This window comes from Otolemur garnettii, unplaced genomic scaffold (assembly GCF_000181295.1).
Source record: "Otolemur garnettii isolate 467f Iridium unplaced genomic scaffold, OtoGar3 scaffold00056, whole genome shotgun sequence".
Lineage (NCBI taxonomy): Eukaryota > Metazoa > Chordata > Mammalia > Primates > Galagidae > Otolemur > Otolemur garnettii.
In genome coordinates, this window is record NW_003852451.1 from 2,546,594 (window position 1) to 2,565,350 (window position 18,757).

The 18,757-nt window shown below is 50.5% G+C and overlaps 1 protein-coding gene across 1 annotated transcript in view; it reads left to right on the plus strand.

Annotated features, from left to right (window-relative positions):
* The window catches only part of RPS6KA2 (ribosomal protein S6 kinase A2), a 164,225-nt gene that overhangs the window by 60,669 nt on the left and 84,799 nt on the right, over window positions 1-18,757 (plus strand). The gene's annotated exons all lie outside the window — the stretch shown is intronic.

Sequence of the window (18,757 nt, forward strand, 5' to 3'; positions counted from 1 at the left end):
GCTTGGTGACGTGTTTGCAGAAGGCTCTGTCCAGTGCCTTACACACCCACCAGCTTGGTGACGTGTTTGCAGAAGGCTCTGTCCAGTGTCTTACACACCCACCTGCTTGGTGCTCCATGGCAGTCACCATGGCAACTCCTGCAGGCCACTTGCTCCCTTCTTGCTCCCTCTGGCACAGCCACAGTGGGGGCATCAGCCTCTTCTATCTGATCGCTGCAGGGCCACCCTCTCCAGAGTCTGTGTGTAAACAGACTTGTTGAAGTTTCAGAGCAAGGTGTGCACCACAGATGCAACAGCAACTTGATAGAAACTGTTTCTGAAACTCCTTCAGCTGTCCCTCCTCCTAGAAACTTCCTGCTTAGCATTTCTGCAAGGCAGGGGTGACCCCAGGTATGGGCTCTCCCAGTAGAGGCCAGCTTTGAGCTGGTGAGCACGGAGAGACATCTGCAGGCCCACCCCCCCTCCCCGCCCCTTCCATGGCTTTGGAAGGTGCCTTGGGGCAGGGGAAGGCAGGGAGGGACTGACTTCCTGCTTCAGAAACCGTGGCTGAGAAGGGAAAGAGCAGGTGTCCGACAGGTCTGTGAGGAAACAAGCACAGCAGCACTTGTTACCTGGGAGGGAAATGACCGAGGGCAGGTGGGGAAGGTGGGCGGGATTGAAGACGGATGGCAGAGCATGAGGGGAGCGAGACCAAAGGTTCAGGGCACCAGGGATAAGGCGGGGTCTGGGTCAAGACTCAAGGGGTCATGAGATGGGCAAGGACAGAAACGTGTTAGCAGGTTGGGCTCTGGAATGCCGGCCTCTCAGGCCTCCAGAACGAGGCGTGAGGGCTTTGGGACAGCAGTACAGGTGGTGGGCCACCAGCCTGGAGGAGGAAGTCCTTCTCTGTCACTGTTCTTGACACTGAAAACAGGAGCACTCAGTAGCAGATGGGTTGAGCCCTTTTTTCTGACGGAGTCTACATTGGGGGTTGTCGCCTGGGTAGAGGGAAACACCACTTTGGACTGAGAAATATGCCCCCAAAGGACTGCAGAGCAGGTCACCTGCTGGGAATAAGTGACCACTGGTGGTATTTCTTTATGATTGAGGAAGGGTCCAGGAAGAAGAAAAATAGGGCCATAAGGCAAGAGCACATCTCTGCCCCCTGCCCTGTGCCCGGCCCCCACGGCCCCTCCTGTCTCCCTTCCCTTGTGCTGGACACTATGATGACCTCTCCTCTTTTCTTTTTCTCCACTATGATGTCCCGGCCACAAAGGGCTTGTGTTTCTCACAAAGCCCTGAAATTCCCCCTGAGCATATCGAGGCCCTGCCTGGTCCCTTCTGAATTCTGATCGGATGTTTTACGGGACGTGTGTGGAAGGGGTCATTGTTCCTCAGGCAGCTTCTGGCACGGTGTCTTAGACTATTTGCTCTGTCGGGAAAACAATAGTAGGCTGTCTTGTTGGGCTGGTAATTTATCTTTTTGTCTGCCTTCATTGAGTTCGGTTATTATTTATTGTATTATAAGGTGCTTGTTACAAGACCTTGAAAGAAATGCTAAGAATAGTTGTTCTTTGGAATAAAGGTCTGCATTTCACTGAAGCACATCAAATGAAATATGCACCCCACATCCCACGGCTGGGGTGGCCTGGCACGCGGGTCCCACCCTGGGCGTCTGGTACCTCCATAGGTGGCCTGCTCTCGGCTGAGCATGACTCTCTGTCTAATCACACAGCCAGTGGGAGGACGCACGGTTTGCGTCTCTGTCAGCCTTCCTGTACGTCTTTCCCCCATTTCTTCTCAACCTCATGAGAAGAAAGTTGATAGTTCTTATAAAGTAGGGATCACTGGTTCTGTTCTAGCACAGAACACTGGTACCAGTGAGGACGCCATGCTCATCATTTTTACCTCTAGAAGCTACTGAACTCAGTGGCAAAGTCTACTAGGCCATTTTCTGATATGCCATGTAGGCACTTATGACAATGCCGTCATTAAGCAGAAAAGCACTTGTCCCTGAGCACGTGGGCCCCACCGCGCTGCGCCTGTGTGGTGGTTTAGGCGTCCAGGATGCAGCTAAAGGTTCCCACGTTGGGCTGACACACACTGGGAGGATGAGCAGGTGCAGTAAGAGCCATGTTCTCCCACCCACACACTTTCTCCTGAGTTACATGCTTCCAGGCCTGTAAAAAGAGATTGAAAAACTATTTTTCCCTGAGTTCCCACTGCCCACCGAAAACCAACATAGAGGTGCTTAGAGCATCACCTCCCAGCTCCAGAGGCCTCCTCTGGCCCAAGTCTAATCCTCTCCCGGGAGACGGGGGATGATACGTTCTCCAATATCAGGAGCAGGTGCACCTTTACTTTAAATGACAGGAATTATATTATGTTCCCAGTTTAACTAATTCAAAAGCACAACACTTTCCTCCAAATAGCATAACAACACTGAAACTCTAATATGATAATCTGTCAAGGGTTTCTGCTTCACAGAAAGTGCTTGAAACACCAGATGTCCCCTTCTCTAAGACTGCAGCAGCTCACTGTGCTGCATCCCCGTGGGGACGTGCCTAGAGCCAGCGGTCAGGACGCCCCTGATTCCAGGCCCCCCACCCCATGCGGGGTTTTCTGGGCCCCACGGGCTCACCACCTCTTAATGGCATCTGCTTTTTTTTTTTTAACAGGGCCAGCCACTAACAGTGGTACCACAGCACGTCCACACACCCCAGGCGTGGGCACTGTCTTATCAGGAAAGTGGCTGAGACGCCATGTGCCTCGTGCCTCCCCCATCCCCACTGGCTCTCGAGTGTTGCCCTCGGCACACAGCAGTCCCTGGGTGGCACTGTCTCCTTCATGTGTCACCTTGACTGGGCCTCGGGGCACACAGATACTGAGATGAAAGCTCTTGGTGTATCTGTGCAGATGTCTGTGGATCTGTGGCTGGTTTAACATTCAGATTGAGAGACTGAGTCAGGCTCAGCACCATCCTCCCCTGTGTGTGAGGCCTTCCCCACCCGTCAAAGGCCTGGATAGAACAGAGCAAGGGGGTCTTCCTGCCCCCCTGAGTGAGCTGGTCCAGGTGGGACTCTGGTTGTCTCCGGCCTCAGGGCTGGAACCCAGCATCAGCTCTCCTGGGTCCCCAGCTGGCTGGCTGCAGACCCTGGGACACGTCACCTCCTGAGTATGAACCAATTTCTATAATTAATCCGTGATGCTCTTTTCTCCCTTCTCCCCCAAAGCTCCTACTGATCTTGTGCTTCTGAAGGCCCTGACTAACCCACTGCTGTAGTCCCTTTTCTTTTTTGGACGGCACATTAGTGATCTGGAGTGCAAACGTTTTGCAAGTTGTCATATGAAATGTGAGGGCAGTGAGGGGCACAGAGTCAGGGCTCTCCATGTGTAGAGGTTGGAGGATTTCAGGATTGATTCCAACCTCGAGATTTCCTGGGATTAACTGACTTTCTTGTAGTAGGACTCTATTATCTCCTTAAGTTATCTGAACTTTTCTGTACACCTAATGTATGACATGATATGTCATTAAAACTGTCTCAATAACACACAGGCACACAAACACAGGAGCTGATTGTCTCCCTTTCTACTCAGGTGACAGAGACACTCTCAGACCTGGCCCCACTACCCAACTAGGATTCTGTGCAGAAAAGATCTTAGCATCATAGTCTGTTCACCTTCCCGCAATCTCCACGAGCAGAACTTCAAGGTAATCTGAATTGAGTCCAGGAGAACGACCCAGCTCCAGAGTACCCCGAGCTGCTCCACCATGGAGAGTATGTGGGGGACGTGGTGGCCAGGACCCTGTCTGTGTTGATCTGAGTGTGCTGAGGAGTCACCTCTGCTCTCTGTGCTGGAAGAACACTCCATGGCCAGGCCATTCACCCTGCAGGACGTGTCCTGTGCACACCCAGGCTGCAGTTGTCCCTGGCCTGTGTGTGTGGGACGGAGCCACCTGCCAGCAGCTGGGGGGAGGGGCACTTCAGCAGAGCCAGGGTGATGGTCACAGCATGCTCTGCCCATCTGGTCTGCAGGGTCAGTGGCAGTAGGCAACTGGGAGATAAATTGGTATGTTTGGCAAAGCAGGATGAGAGCAGGAGGTGCTGGTCCCTGCCCCCAGCCCTCAGGGCCTGGGTGTTGGTGTTTGGGCCTCTTGGTGTTTGCCTAACTTGAAAGTTCCTGGACGTGGCCAGAGCACAGGACAGCTGCAGCCCAGTCACGCCATCGTGCCCGCCTCCAACCTGCGTCTCTGTCTGCTGTGGTGAGAGAATGGAAAATGTTTATTAGAGGATTTTATTTTGACAGAGTGCTGGCAGTTTTTGTTGTGTTTTGTTTGGGTTTCTGGTGGAAACTGCTAGAAAGCTGTGGGCAGCACCTAGAACAGGGACGCCCGGTGTGCATGTGGGGTCAGAGGGGCTGTGTGCAGCTGGACAGCAGCCTCAGGTTCTCTTTTGAATTTTGTCACTTTGATGATAAAGGAAGGTTTGGCTGTTCCCTGGGCTGCCTGGGCACGCCTGGGTCTGTTCCAGGACACACCCGGTGGTGGGACACAGGGGGCTCTGCTATCTCCTCAGTGCTGAGCGACTCTCAGCACAGCTTGCCCGGACCTCCCGTCCTACAAGGAGGGCTGGTGTGCTGAAGGGAGCCAGGGCCTGAAGGCCTGTTTCAAAGGCTGCAGCACTGTCTCTTCCCATAATGTCGGGTACTAGGAGGAAAGTCACTGTGGACTCACAAGCCAAGAAAAATGAAAATGCAGTGACTGTCACGTCAACAGCCAGTGACCTATGAGGCAGAGGAGTCGGTCTGGATGAAGTGGGCACCCAGTGGGCATGGCCACTCCTGAAACCTGGAGGAGTCGGTCTAGATGAAGTGGGCACCCAGTGGGCATGGCCACTCCTGAAACCTGGAGGAGTCGGTCTGGATGAAGTGGGCACCCAGTGGGCATGGCCTTGCCTGAAACTGGGAGGAGTCGGTCTGGATGAAGTGGGCACCCAGTGGGCATGGCCTTGCCTGAAACTGGGAGGAGTCCGTCTGGATGAAGTGCGCACCCAGTAGGCATGGCCTTGCCTGAAACCGGGGCTGGGCAGGGTGGGGCAAGCCACCCTGCAACCCTGGGGCTGCAGTGAGGGTCCTGAGCATCAGGGGACACCTGTTGATATCCTGCAGCCCAGGACACCAGGCTGGTCACTGCACCCCCGAAGACTGGCTCCCAGGGAAGAGCATGTCCATAGTCTCTGAATTATAGGAGAAAGTCTCTTCTATCCTCCAAGATTTCCCGGCTGAGCTCAGTAGCCCCCCACCCCAGACTCCCCCTTCCCAGCTCTAATACCCTGGGACTCCCCACCCCACCCCACCCCACCCCCGCTGGTGGCCAGCCCTTCTCCAGAGGACACCTCTTCTCGCCTCTTTCCTTCCTCCCACCAGGGTCTGCCTGAAATGTGCTCTTCCCCGTGAGCAAGGTGACCCAGCCCACTATTCTGACTCATGGGGAGGAGGGGCAGGGCTGGGTGAGGGGTGGGAGCTTCCTTCTTTGTTCTCTTTCAGAACAAGGACATCTCAGGCATTGGGGTTGGGGATGTCTCTAGCGCAGAGATGCAGGAATGATTTCACTGGAGGACCCTTCCCCTCTCGAAACCCAGCGTGCCCACAGGGAAACCCCATCTGCTTAGGTGGCATGCTCCTGGTTCAGACCAGCAGTGTGTGGGAGCGCTGGTGATTTTTACGTGGTGTTTCATGAGCTGATGATTTCTGTTGTCACTTGAATAGTATTCTAGCTCCGTGGGGGAAGGAGAAGAGAAGTCACTTCTAAATCAGCCTGGCTGCGCAAATTACCGGTTTACCTTTGTGAAACTCGGAGTTTCCCGTGTTCTGGGCCCTGAGTGCTCGTGAGATCTGTGCGCTCTGAGCCTCACTCTGGGCAGAGAATCTCCTCCGCCCTGGGTCAGGACTCCTGCTGCAGGGAGCTTCTCCCAGGGACAGAAGGTCTGACCATTTCCTCTAAAAAACATCAAAACCAAAGCTCTTTCAGGCTTGTTTGCTGCCTGGCTCCCAGCTGTCCTGGGCCCTGCCCTGCGATGGGACCTCAGCACCCCAGCTGCAGCCGGTGGCTTTGGCACAGCCTGGGGTCCTGCCGTCCGTGTGTCTCTCTGCCTCCCACAGGATGCACGTCCGGTGCTGGGAAGAGGAGCCGGAGTGGAGCAGAAATTCCTGTGGGATTTTTATTTGCCAGCAGCTTCTAGTTCAATTGTTAATTCCTCTTTGCATCCAGTTTTCACAACAAAAGGAGGAGGTTAAGCTTTATGACACTCTCAGCTTTAGAAAACTGGAGTGGCAGTCGGGACTGTGTTAGTCATGAGGCTTGAAGCAGAAGTCAGAGTGTGCATGAACCAGTGGCAGTTTGCTGGTCTCTCCGTTCTGGGAAAAGGGCTTAGTGACTTCCTGGGTAACCATTCTTTGAAAAGTTCCAAGTATAATAAGAAAAATATGTCACCCTGTGGGAAGAAGTAGCAGAAAGCTGAACTCATGAACTCTATCAGCTGCTTCAGTGAGAGCAGCTCCAAGTTGTCCTCCTCCAAGAACTGCAGTAGATAATACCATGTACCCCCAACACACAGATGCACACACACATATGCACACATACACACGCACATGTATGCACACACATATGCACACATATGCACACATGCACACATACACAAGCATGCACACACACACATATGCACACACACGGTGCAGTTTCCAGCCACTGTTTGAGGGCAGCCTGCAGAGGACACTCACTCCGAGGTGCAGATACCAGTTTCCCATGAGCAGACTTTGACATAACTCTCTGCAATTTTCAGCAGGGCTGTGTCCTGGGCAGGATTTGCACTAATGTCCAAGACTGTCATTCTGGAAAAGAAGAGCAATTTGGAAACATTCAAACCAGATGCCAGGGGGCTGGGTTCCTTTTTACGTGTCCCCTTGGGTGGCAGCAGACATGCGCCAAGTGCATGTCGAGTGGCGCTCTGCATTTGGCCCAGAAGTGGTGACAATGTGACCATGGGGTCCTGCTGACCCAGGTCAGAGACACAGCAGGGAAGAGGGAGGGACCCGACTCGTCAGTGAGGGTACCTCTCAGGTTCCCCCTCTCTGCCCAGGGCTCTCGCGGCTCCTGGCTCCACCAGCGGTTACCGTTTGTGGTTAATGACTCCTGTTTCTCGTAAGCATCATCTCGCCTTAAGGAGTTTAGCTTTAAAAAAAAAGTGTGACTAAATATGAGTAAGTGGACAGTGGACTGATACCTTCAAGGTGTGAGGATTTTAAATTTAGCAGTATATTGGTGTGTGCTCATGTACTGATGGTAATGAAATTGTTCAGATTTTAAGGTGTTAATAGAACCTAGAACATTAGTGTCATTGCCAGACTACAGAATTCCTAACAAGGCCCTTGTGTGCCTGCACCTGTTGCCAGGACACCTGCCTGTGGGGATAGGCCTGGTGCATGGTCCATCCCTGCCAGGCCTCCAGGAAAGAGTTGGTCTTCTTGGTGTGAAGAGAACAACAGACCTTCTACTTAGCAGCTCAGAGCAGTATCCTGCACAGATGGGTTTTCTAACCAAGTTCCCAAACCACTTTCTGTAATATAAATAGTTAACTTTTTCATGTACTACTATAGGACCTTCAGAAACCTGCTGGGATTTTCTCTCCTGTCACCAAAGTCTCTGGCAGGCAGATGGGGAACTGGACACCTACAATTATACAATTGTCAAATGCGGCCAAAGTATTTTGCCAGATCTCAAGCTAGGCTAGATTTTTTTAAAACAACTTTTATAGTGTGAATTCTTTGAACTTAAAAATTATGTGTAATGCCAATAATGAATGACTTTAGGGGTATAGAGAGTTCTCAAGCCTTCGTCTTATGCCATAAACAGGGATTGACTCTCACTGTGCAGGTGGGTCGTGCCACACGGATTGGTGGTTCTGCAGCCTCGCATGTGAGCAGGGTATGCTGGGAACTGCCAGGCAAGAGGGTTCATTGATTTATTACGCAAATACTTTCTGAGTAAGGCTGTGCCAGGCACCTTCCTAGGCAGGAAGGGATTCAACAGAATAAAACAGGCATTAATACAAAATGTGGCCTGCTTGGTGAATAATGAAATTGATATTGTCTCTGCAAAACCTGCAGTTTCTCCAGTAAGAGTTTCTTGAGTCTGAGAGCTTCTTTCAAATGGCCTCACACGTCACTGGGTTCAAGGATCTCTCAGAAGATGGAATCTATCTGTTAGGGAGTGAAGTTGCAGTGTTCAGACTCCTCTGGGAGCCTGCAATGGGTCTTTAGGGTCTCAGCCTTTGGTGTCTGTGAATAATGAGGGAAGTGGGGGTGTAATGCAGTGGTGTCTAAGACAGTCTGGAAGGGCACAGTGCTGTGTACGCTGCTTCAGTTGCCCCTCCCTTGACACACCCCTCTATGCACATGACTGTTTGGAAATCTGTAATTGACAGCTCATATTGGCCAACATTAAGGCATGTGTGGGTTTCAACAGTTAGCTTAATCCCATTTGAGTTAGAGTTTTGTGCCAACCTCTCCCGGGCCTGACAGTTCTGCAGGACTGGGCAGCGGGCAGTGTGACAGCCAGAGGGCTGGGGGGCCATCGGAAAAGTCTGAGCCAAAATGTTTCATAATCTTTAAAATGTAAAATAACCAGGCTGTCTTTTCTTAAAAAGGAGCAAAAGAAGGGTGGTTATTTAGTGAACTCCTTTGAATGAGGTTTTTGTCCAGAAGTTTTGGAAACTGATAAGGGAGAAACTGCACGTCACCCTGAAATCATCTGAGCTTCATTCCCAAGTTCCTGGTAGTTTCTTGCCTGAATTTGCAAGAATCCTCGGAATAGAAAAACCGGTGCTCACAGAGGGGCAGCCTCGGGTCCCAGGTCTCCCAAAACTCTGCTGAGCAAAACTGAGCAAACTGGCCTTGCTTCTTCCCGAGGATGATGAAGATGGTCTGTTTCTGGCAGGACACGGGCACAGCAGCTGGGAGTACATTAGAACCTGTCTTGACAAGGGCCGCTCCCTCCCGTCACCCCACACACCTCATTTATATGTCGAGGAACCCCACCCACACTGAAGCTTCCTGAAGATGAAGGGATCACTAACCCAGCACACGTGTTCCTCTAGACACAATCTCCTTCCTTGGGGTTCATTGCTATTAATGACAATTCAAGAAAAATCATATCCATCATTGCTAGAAAACTAGTTTAAGGGAACTAAATTTATCATAGTTTACTAAGTTATCAAATTAGCTATTACGGATGTAGTACCTAATTTCACTTTTAAATAATTTTTTTGGTTTGTCAGTTTCCAGTAACCACCCATCCCCAGATACCCCCACCCTCTGGTTTAAAAAAAACAAACAAACTATGAACTTTGTCCAGCTACCTGCGTGCTGGACAGTCTCTGTTGCCACCAATATTGTACATGTTTATATTTGTCATCTATACCCTGATAGGAATTCTGTGTGCCCAAGAGGAATCTTACCTGTTGAGTATAAAACATTTTAAAGTTTTAGAAATATTGTGTCTGTCTTTATCACCAATCAGCAGGCTTGTTCCTTGACCTAGAGACGATGTCCAAAACTTCTCCATTGACTTCCATCCTTTTTCCCCCTTCTAGCAAGTTCTTTGATCTTATTTGCTTTTTAAAATCCACAATTTTGCCTTAAATTTTGCATTATATTTCAGTGCAGCTGAAATGGGTGGACGCGCGGGAGCACCAGAGCCCTGTAGTTCCCCGCTGAAGGACACCTGGGCTGTGTGGTTCGTGCACTACACATAAAGCTGCGATGGGGACCGTGTGCAGGCTTCTGCGTGAAGTGCCCGGGAATGCAGCCGCTGGGGCGCGTGGTGGAGAGTGCGTCTCCTTTTATAAGAAACTGTCCAGACTGTTTTGCAGAGGTTCACACCTGCAGCGCGGGAGGCTCCCTGCACCCTCCCTGTGTCCTGCATGCTTTGCTTTTAGCGACACTGACAGGTGTGCAGTGACACTGTGCTGTGGTCCCCGTCGCTCCAGTGACTGACTTGACCACATGTCCATGCGCCGGTCTGTCTTTCTGTGGTTAAATGTCCCTTTGTCCACTTTCTAACTGGATTGTGCGTTTGGTTTCACTGTTGACTTGAGAATTCTCTGTGTGTTACGGATGCGGGACCTCTGCTGGTGTGAGGTTACAGATACTTCCTTCCACTCTGTAAGTTGCCTTTCAGCTCTTTAATAGGCCCTTAAATTGGATGAAGTTCAATTTATGGGTTTTCCCTTATGCATCATGTCTTTGGTGTCGTGCCTAAGAAGTTTTTCCTGGGCCTAGGTCCTGAAGATTTTCTCCTACATTTTCTTCTAAAAGTTTCATGGTTTTATGTTTTATGTGTAAGTCTGTGATCCATTTTCAACTGATCTCTCTAAGGCTGTGGGAGTTTGGTCAAATGCCTTTCATTTTTTTCTCCTCTGGATGTCCCACTCTCCAGCGTCATTTGTGGAAAGGGCTGTCTTTCTCTAGGGAATTGCTCTTTCACCCTGCTGTGACCAGCTGTGCGCTGTGAACGCGTCCGCTCCTGGGCTCTGTTCTGTTCCTTCCGTCTGCCTTTCTGACCCTTAACCAGCGCTCACTGTGGCGGTTACTGTAGCCACGTTCAGACCTTCACGTTGGCAGAGCGATCCTTCCCAGTCATTAGTTTTCAAAATCATTTTTACTATTATAAGTCTTTTTTTTCATACAAATTTTAGAATAAGCTTGTCTGCCTTACAGAAAGCCCTACCCAGATTTTGATGGGAATTGTCTCATGCCGACCCATTGGTTTGTGGGCAGTTAACATGTTGAGTCTTACCATTTACCAACACGGTGTGTCTCTCCATGGATTTAGAACTCTGATTTCTTCTGGTGGTGTTCTACAATTTTTAACCCGCAGGCTTAATTTGTAAGTTTATGCCTGAGTATTTCATCCTTCTGGAGTGGCTGGAAGCAGCACAGTCGGTTTGAAAGCTTGCATACCCTTCCTCTACTGGACACGTTATAGGTTTCTGAATTCTTCTCCCACTGCTGGACATTTCCATTGCTTCCCATTTTTTCATGTTTTTTCCACAAGTTCTGAGGAGGGAGGTCCGCAGGTCAGAAGTTGTGAACGCGCCTTGCGTCTTGGCAGACCACGGGCTTTGTGCGCAGAGTGAAAGGACGCTTTGTGTTCTGTGCCCACCAGCCTGGCCCGGAAGCCGCTGCCTTTTATTCATGGTGGCATTTCTCATTCTTCCTAAAACATAGCTCAGTGGCTCTTTCCTGTGTGGCTCCCGCTCTTGGTCATAATCACCGTGAGGTTCTTGTGAGGCACGTTCATCCCCCGGTGCATCACTGCGAGCTGCACACTTGCCCACGTCAAGCTGCACCGTGGACCGTGGTCAGGCTGCCCACTTGCGGGGCCTCTCAGGATCCTCTCAGAAGTTATTCCCAAATCATTCATCCTTATCGGTGACCTAAGGAGTTTGCTTTACCTGCCTTGTTTAGATCAGAGTAGCCCACCAGGGAGTGACCAGCTGCTAGTGCTGGGGAGGACACCCCAAACTCCAACCAGCACGTCCTTGTGGGGGGTCCCCATATGCCCCTCCATCTGCCCAGCATGTCTATAACCACAGCCTGCAGAGGCCGCTTTGCAGAGCCTGCGATTTATAAAAATCCCAGCAGATGGGAGGGTGAGACAGAGGAAAGGGAAGATAATTTGAGGGGATGACAGGCAGTGGGCACCAGACAGAAGCCCTGAGGGGTGGGGCCCTCACAGCAGAGGGGAAATCAGAGCCAGAGAAACTTTCTGAGTAGCTGAAGTAACAGGGTGGGGGAGAAAGGCAGGGTTTGGGTTTGGGTGGAAGGTGAGGAGGAAGGCAGGCACAGTTGTGGGCTATTCCTATGGCCCCTCCTTTCTCTGATGTCCCCCACCCTGTGCTGTCTTCAGCCCAGCCCTGCACCATCCTGCGGCCTCTAGAGTAACTCCGCTGAGACCCCTTCCTGAGCTGGACAGCACCCTCGGCTACCAGCCGCTCCTTGCTCATGGCTGTGTGTGTGGGCACTGCACAGAGATAGGGAAAGACCCGGGAGGGGCAAGAGGGGAGCTCAGCCAGGGGAAGTGGCAGATGGAGTGCTCGGTTCAGGAGCTGAGCACTGGCAGGTCAGGGCTTGGCCTGCAGGGCCCCTGGCTCAGGCAACAGGTGCCACTACTGGAATTTCAGCACTTCTATCTGTGATCATGACATTTCATCTGGCATTTTCCATGCACTCCTCCTGCGGTCTTGCGGTAAAACTATTCTTAACCTTGGCCTCCCACTTTACCTGGGTCCAGCAAGTGTAGCATGTCGAGGGTGGTGCTAACAGGCTCTCCTAACTTCAGCCCTTTAGGAATGGAAAGGAAACTTTCTGTAGAAGAGGTTTCCTAAGGAACTGAAGACTAATGTAGTTGGTGCTATAATTTTGTGTCACATTTGCTCACTCTAGCGAATGCAGACACGTTTGCTGAGACACAGAGCAGAGAAGGCACAGGAGTCCCTTCGCACGGTCTCTCTGAGGTGCCCACTGCCTGGTCAGGATGGAGGGGGGCTGCCCAGAGCAGGGGTGGGTGTCAGAGGAGCTCAACTCTGGTTACAGCGTGGTCCAGGGTTCCCTTGAATAAGTCACCCAACCCATCTTCGCATGGAGGCCTTCTGATTGAAATGTCTGTTGTTTTTTAAAGAGTAACTTGTGCAGAAACAGCCTGCCTGAGGGCTCTGCCCTGAGCGGTGTGTGCTTGCTGGTGCAGTAAGCTTTATGAGGAGCAAAGACCGAGACCAAGAGCCGCTGGGACCCAGCCGCAGATGGCACTCCAGGCTGCTCTTCCTGAGGCTCTCTGCACGCGCGGCTGACTTTGTGCCCATCTCTACTGCCTGTGTGAAGCTGCGGAGCTTCTCCCCGTTGAACGGCCTTCCTTTATTTCCCTTTCCAGTGATGTGGTGGACTGGGTGCGGCCAGCCCTTCTGCTGCTGGGAACTGGCCAGATGTGCTGAGTAAAAAATCTTGTTCAGAATACGGAAGTTCATCAGTGAATTGGGAAGTTAGTAGGGAACACTCAGAGGCCAAGCTCTGTGTTGGAGCAAGAGCCCAGAGACAGTTGGAGCCAGCCTTCTCTCCGAGGGCCGTTGACAGTCCTGATGAGCTAGAGGTGGGGTGTGCACAACCTCACAGGGCAGGACAACCGGTGAGACATCCCCGGCCCGGCCCTCTGGCTCCCTGGCCCCATCCCTGCGTAAAGGCCTCAGGGAGCTCATCCGGTGTAGGAGCAGAGCAGAACTGACCCCGTCTCGGTGCCACTTCAGATCTCACACAGACACCATGTGCCCACATGCACACTCGGGGCAGCTGGCTGGGTGAGCCTCTGGGAGAGGTCCCAGCTGGAGCCTGAGAGGTGAGGGGTGTCAGCGTTTTCGTGATAACATAAAGCTCTGAGCCAGCATGAGGTCCCACAGGACGAGGTCCCCCCTCTCAATGGGACCAGGGCTAGAGATGCAGAGATGAAGGAAAGACCCCACCGGGGAGGCAGGAGGGTGAGTAGGAGGGAAGGACTCAGGAGTGTGATGTTCTGGAATCAGGTTTCAAGGCAGTGCTGTGGGGGCCTGAGCTCTGACTGCCGGACTTAGCGACCCGTGAGTTTTGTCCACTGAGCAGGGGCAGTCCTGCTGAGATGGCGAAGGCAGGTTGTCAGTGAAGCCACCTCTGAGCCCAGACCCATTCAGGGGTTGCAGCCAAACAGCCTTTGCCCAGGGCCTGGCTCTGCATTTTGACAGGTTCCTCGGGGTGGTTCTGCTGCATGTGGGCAGCTAGGTAGTTACAAACCTCTGGAACACGGTGTTGTTGGTTGGTGGAGACATCACATTCTTGTGCCTCAGGAGGTTACAAACCAGGCCTTCATTAAGCCCTGGGTGTGATCCCAGCCTCACTCCCCTGAGCTTCAGGGAGACTCCACCAAAGCCGTCCCCACAGCCGGGTCTCCTTACCTGTCATTGCTGAGTCTGCTGACCCACTGACAGTCTCGGAGGTAGGACCAAGTTAGTGTGTAGACCACCTGTGCAGTAATTTATTCTGTCATTTTTCTGGGCATTGATATCCTACATGGGATTCAGTGATTTCTAGAATGACCTCTCCCCTGTTTTTGGAAATAAAGCTAACATTTGCCTAATTTTTATTTCCTATAATACTATCACTAATATTTCACAGCTTTTCATTTGCACTTTTCATAAATTTCATGCTTTTAATGACATGAAAAGCAAATGATTCAGAACAGAGGAAATTACCTGGGAAGGTGACTTTGCTCAGAGAAGGGCAGGCAGAGTGGCCTCTCCCCGCTGCTGCTGAGTACCTGCAGGACTTTCTGCCTCGGCCGGAGATTAAATGCAGTGCAGCAGGAATGTTAAACTTCATCATCACAGGCTGTTTTGTCACATTTTAGCATCATTTAAACAATTAATAGCTCTAGTTTTTCTCTCTCTCATTACAAAATTTTTGGCATCTTTGGTTGTGGAGTGAGCAGCTGATCATGGTACCAGCTTCTCCTCCCACATCGCTCCAGTTATTTATTTATTTTTTATAATTTTTTTATTATTTTTATTGTTAAATCATGTTTGTGCATATTAATACTATCATGGGATACAGTGTGTTGTTTCCATATACAATTTGAAATACTTTCATCCAGTTGGCCAACATAGCCTTCATGTCATTCTCATAGTTGTGTTAAGACATTTATAATCCACATTAAGAAAGATTCACATGTACCCTTATAAGATAAATCATAGGCGTGATCCCTGCAATCCCCCTCCCTTCACCCATCCTCCCCCCTTCCCCTCCTCTCTCTCTCCCCTTTCCCCGTATTCTTGGACAAAAATTGGGTTATAGCTTTCCTATGATGGCTAACAGTTAGTTTCATAATAGGGTTGAGTACATTGGATACTTTTTCTTCCATTCTTGAGATACTTTGCTAAGAAGAATATTTTCTAGCTCCATCCATGTAAACATGAAGGAGGTAAAGTCTGCTCCAGTTATTTTTTAAAATACCATTCACAGAAGCTGAGCTAGAAACCAGGTGTCTAGGGCCATGTATGCAGCAAATTCAGGAGCAGACTTCATCTTCCTAAGGGAATCACATTTAAATCCACAGCGTTCTAGGTAAAATAAGCTACCTCATGAAAGAGAAAAGGCACTTACTTCCAAATAAAACAAGAAGAATATTTTTACTGTAGTCACATTTTTAGGGCAATAATCACAAAATGATTCAGATCTGGAAATAGCTGCTTGGGACATGTGCCTTTCCCGGTGTCCGCCTGCAACTTTCCCGACCCTACGGTCAGCACTGACTTCCTTCCAGCTCCAGACGTGTTTCCTTCTGTTGTGTTTTCTTTTTTTCCTAAAGTAAAGAGCAGAGTTAAGTGTCCTCAGGCAAGTTCAAGCTCAAATGTCACTATGAATGCAGAACTCGGGATCTAAAATGTGCCACTCTAATTCCTGTTTCTGCCATTGACAGTTAAGATTCTTTGCTGTTAAAGACCTTATTGATTTTAAGGGAGAAATTAACTGTATTACAATACAGGAATACAGGAAGGGAACTGGTGTTTCTTATCTTGCTGTAGGAAATGAAATTATGTATGTGCTTTGGGTACGTTTGCTCTATGTACTTTGACAGCAAAAATCTGGTGAAACTCGACATATTATGAGAGATTTATGTCTAAACCTTTGATTTGAGATGTTAAGGCTCAAGAAAGTGAACAACTGAAAGGCAGGTGGGGTGCCCTGGACCAGGGAAGAAGGTGGGTGCTGATCTGGATGTTCTTAGAAGTACGTGTACCCAGCTTAAAGGCTGCTTACTGGTGGTGGGGCACTCTTGGGGTCCCGATGGTGGTGGAGCCCCTGGCAGGCTCCCTGGAGGAGGGGGTGGGCATGCTGGCCGGGATGCTGCTGGCTCCTCTGGGCAGGTGGCTCTGATGTGGGTCCCAGGTCAGCAGCAAGGAGCAGCCCAGGCCTCTTGGGTGGTATGAGCTCATTCACCTCAGCTATGGCCTCAGGTCCTCCAGAAAGGGTTGCTGAAGGAAAAGAAGGGTCTAAAATCCTTCAAAAAGCACACAGAACCTTCGGGGAGGAGCAGTGCTGGAGACTGCGGGCCTCCTCTGTGGCTGCCTCCCGGCCACTCGCACTGTTCCGCCCGCCCTGTGCCTGTGTGCAGTGCTGGACTGGACTTTCTACTCATGTGCTCACTTCCCCGGAGTGAGGCCATCGAAGGCTGTGCTCAGTGAATTACTGCCTTTCCATAGTGCAGGGGTTGCACTAACACAGCTGCAGGACTGATGTTATTTTAGGAGGGAAGTTGGGATTCTGGGGACTCTCACGTCTCATCATGCAGCCTGCAGGGAGAGGGTGTTAACAGGAAAATTTGGGAACATAGTCTCTTAACAGAAGCTGTGCACTTTATTATAACGTAAGTGAAAATACCCTTCTGTGTCTTTCTTCTCCTAGGGGGCCAATGACAGGGAAAAACAGGATGTCTGCTTCTATGGGGACTTGGAGAATGGTTAGAACTTCAGCTCTTGGCTTTCTCTGTAAGGGAAGCCAGTCTTCACCTGCCCCTCACCTGCCCAGTGGTTGGGTGCCTCTGTCCTTGTAAACAGCACAGTTGCACAGGCGGAGAGAGCCCCCAGGCCCTTGTGACTCTCACTCCCTCCTGAGTCAGCAGATTCTACTACCAAAGCTGCATAATCGCCTGCAATTCCAGAAAGCCTGAGCCACAGCACTGGAATGCCTCGAAATGTGATTTCTACCCCCAAATTTGATCTAAATACAATGCCCATGGGTTGGGTACACCTCCAGCATTTTTACTTATTAATTTACAAAGTAATCACAAAGCAATGAAATTATAATTTTCTGTCTTCTGAGCTGTACAAACTCCGTGAACTGACAGAGGAGCCTCAGTTTCGTTATATTCCTTGTCTGCTTCACAGACGGCAGCAAATGATTCTTAACTGTGTAGACCAGAGTGTTGCTTTGCCTGTCAGGAGGGAAAGTCAGAGGCACCTGCAGAGGCCTCTAGCCCCCGACAGGTTCCACAGCCTGGGCCTCCTTCCGACTTTTACAGGTGTCCATATTTGTTACATGGAGGTAAACTAATAAAATTTATTACTGACTATTCTGAGCAACTGAAATTTTCAAACATCATAATATAAATTGTTGCCATGATGATTTCAGAAAGTATTTGCTGTTTGACTAAAATAGGAGGAGAAGGTATGTGGCTTAGGAGCCAAACCTGGATTGAAGCCCACCGCAGTCCCTTCTGGCCGTGTACCCTCAGTCCCTTCCTGGCCGTGTATCCTCAGTCCCTTACGGCCGTGTACCCTCAGTCCCTTCCGGCCTTGTATCCTCAGTCCCTTCCTGGCCGTGTATCCTCAGTCCCTTCTAGCTGTGTATCCTCAGTCCCTGGAGAAAATCTTTACTTCACAGGGTTTTTTTTTTTCCAGACAGAGTCTCACTTTGTCACTCTCAGTAGAGTGCTCTGGTGTCATAGCTCACAGCAACCTCCATTCCTGGGTTCAAGTCATCCTCTTGCCTCAGCCTCCCGAGTAGCTAGGACTACAGACTCCTGCCACAATGCTCAGCCATTTTTTTTTTTTAGATAAGGAATCTCATTCTAGCTCAGGGGTCCTCAAACTTTAAACAGGGGGCCAGTTCACTGTCCCTCAGACTGTTGGAGGGCTGGACTGCAAGCCCCAGGATGAAGGCTGCTAAGCAGGACAGGCAGCAGTGGCAAAAACAACTGGCGGGCTGGATAAATGTCCTCGGCGGGCTGTAGTTTGAGGACCCCTGCTGTAGCTCAAACTACAGCACCTGGTCTCAAACTCTTGGGTTCAGGCAATACACCTGCCTTGACCTCTCAAAGTGTTGGGATTACAGGTGTGAGCCACGGCGCCTGGCCTTTCCCGGTAGTTTTAAATGAACAGAAGAGGGGAGAGATGAAAAGCCTGTGGTCCTCAGAGCACACTGCTCTTTCTGACGCTATCTGGCCCCTTGCCCAGGGCCAGCACTGTGGAAAGGTGTGAACCATCTGATGAATGAAGGTCGGAAGGGGATCTCAGGGGACAGAGACAAATTTGAGGAACGTCAGGCTTTAATGCCTAGTGTGGGGGGAAACACCTGCTTTCCGGGCTCCACTCCCAGTTCCAAGCACCTGGGCAGACAGCCTGTTCCTTTGCAAGAGATATGTCTTTGGGGGCAGGAAGCTCTGTGATGAAAATTCATAGTGATTTCTTTTCATGTTTTAACTGAAGGACTCCTTTTCCTAAAGAAAAATGTAGCTTCTGGTCAGGCAAAAAATCTTATCTGACTGCTTCTTCTGAAATATAATCTGTAAGATGCCATGACTTGTTCTTTGAATAGCTGTGGCAAAAACATCGGGGACAGTGGAAAATGATGAAGGAGAATAAACCACGGGCACCTCACAGACCCCCCCACACGAAGGAACCTGCATCTCACAGACCCTCCTCCACACATGAGGGAACCTGCATCTCACAGACCTTCCCCCACAGGAGGGAACCTGCATCTCACAGGACCCACACACACGAGAGAACATGCATCTCACAGACCCCCCACACACACACACACGAGGGACCTGCACCTCCCAGACCTTCCCCAACAGGAGGGAACCTGCATCTCACAGACCCCCCCCACACACACACACACGAGGGAACCTGCATCTCACAGA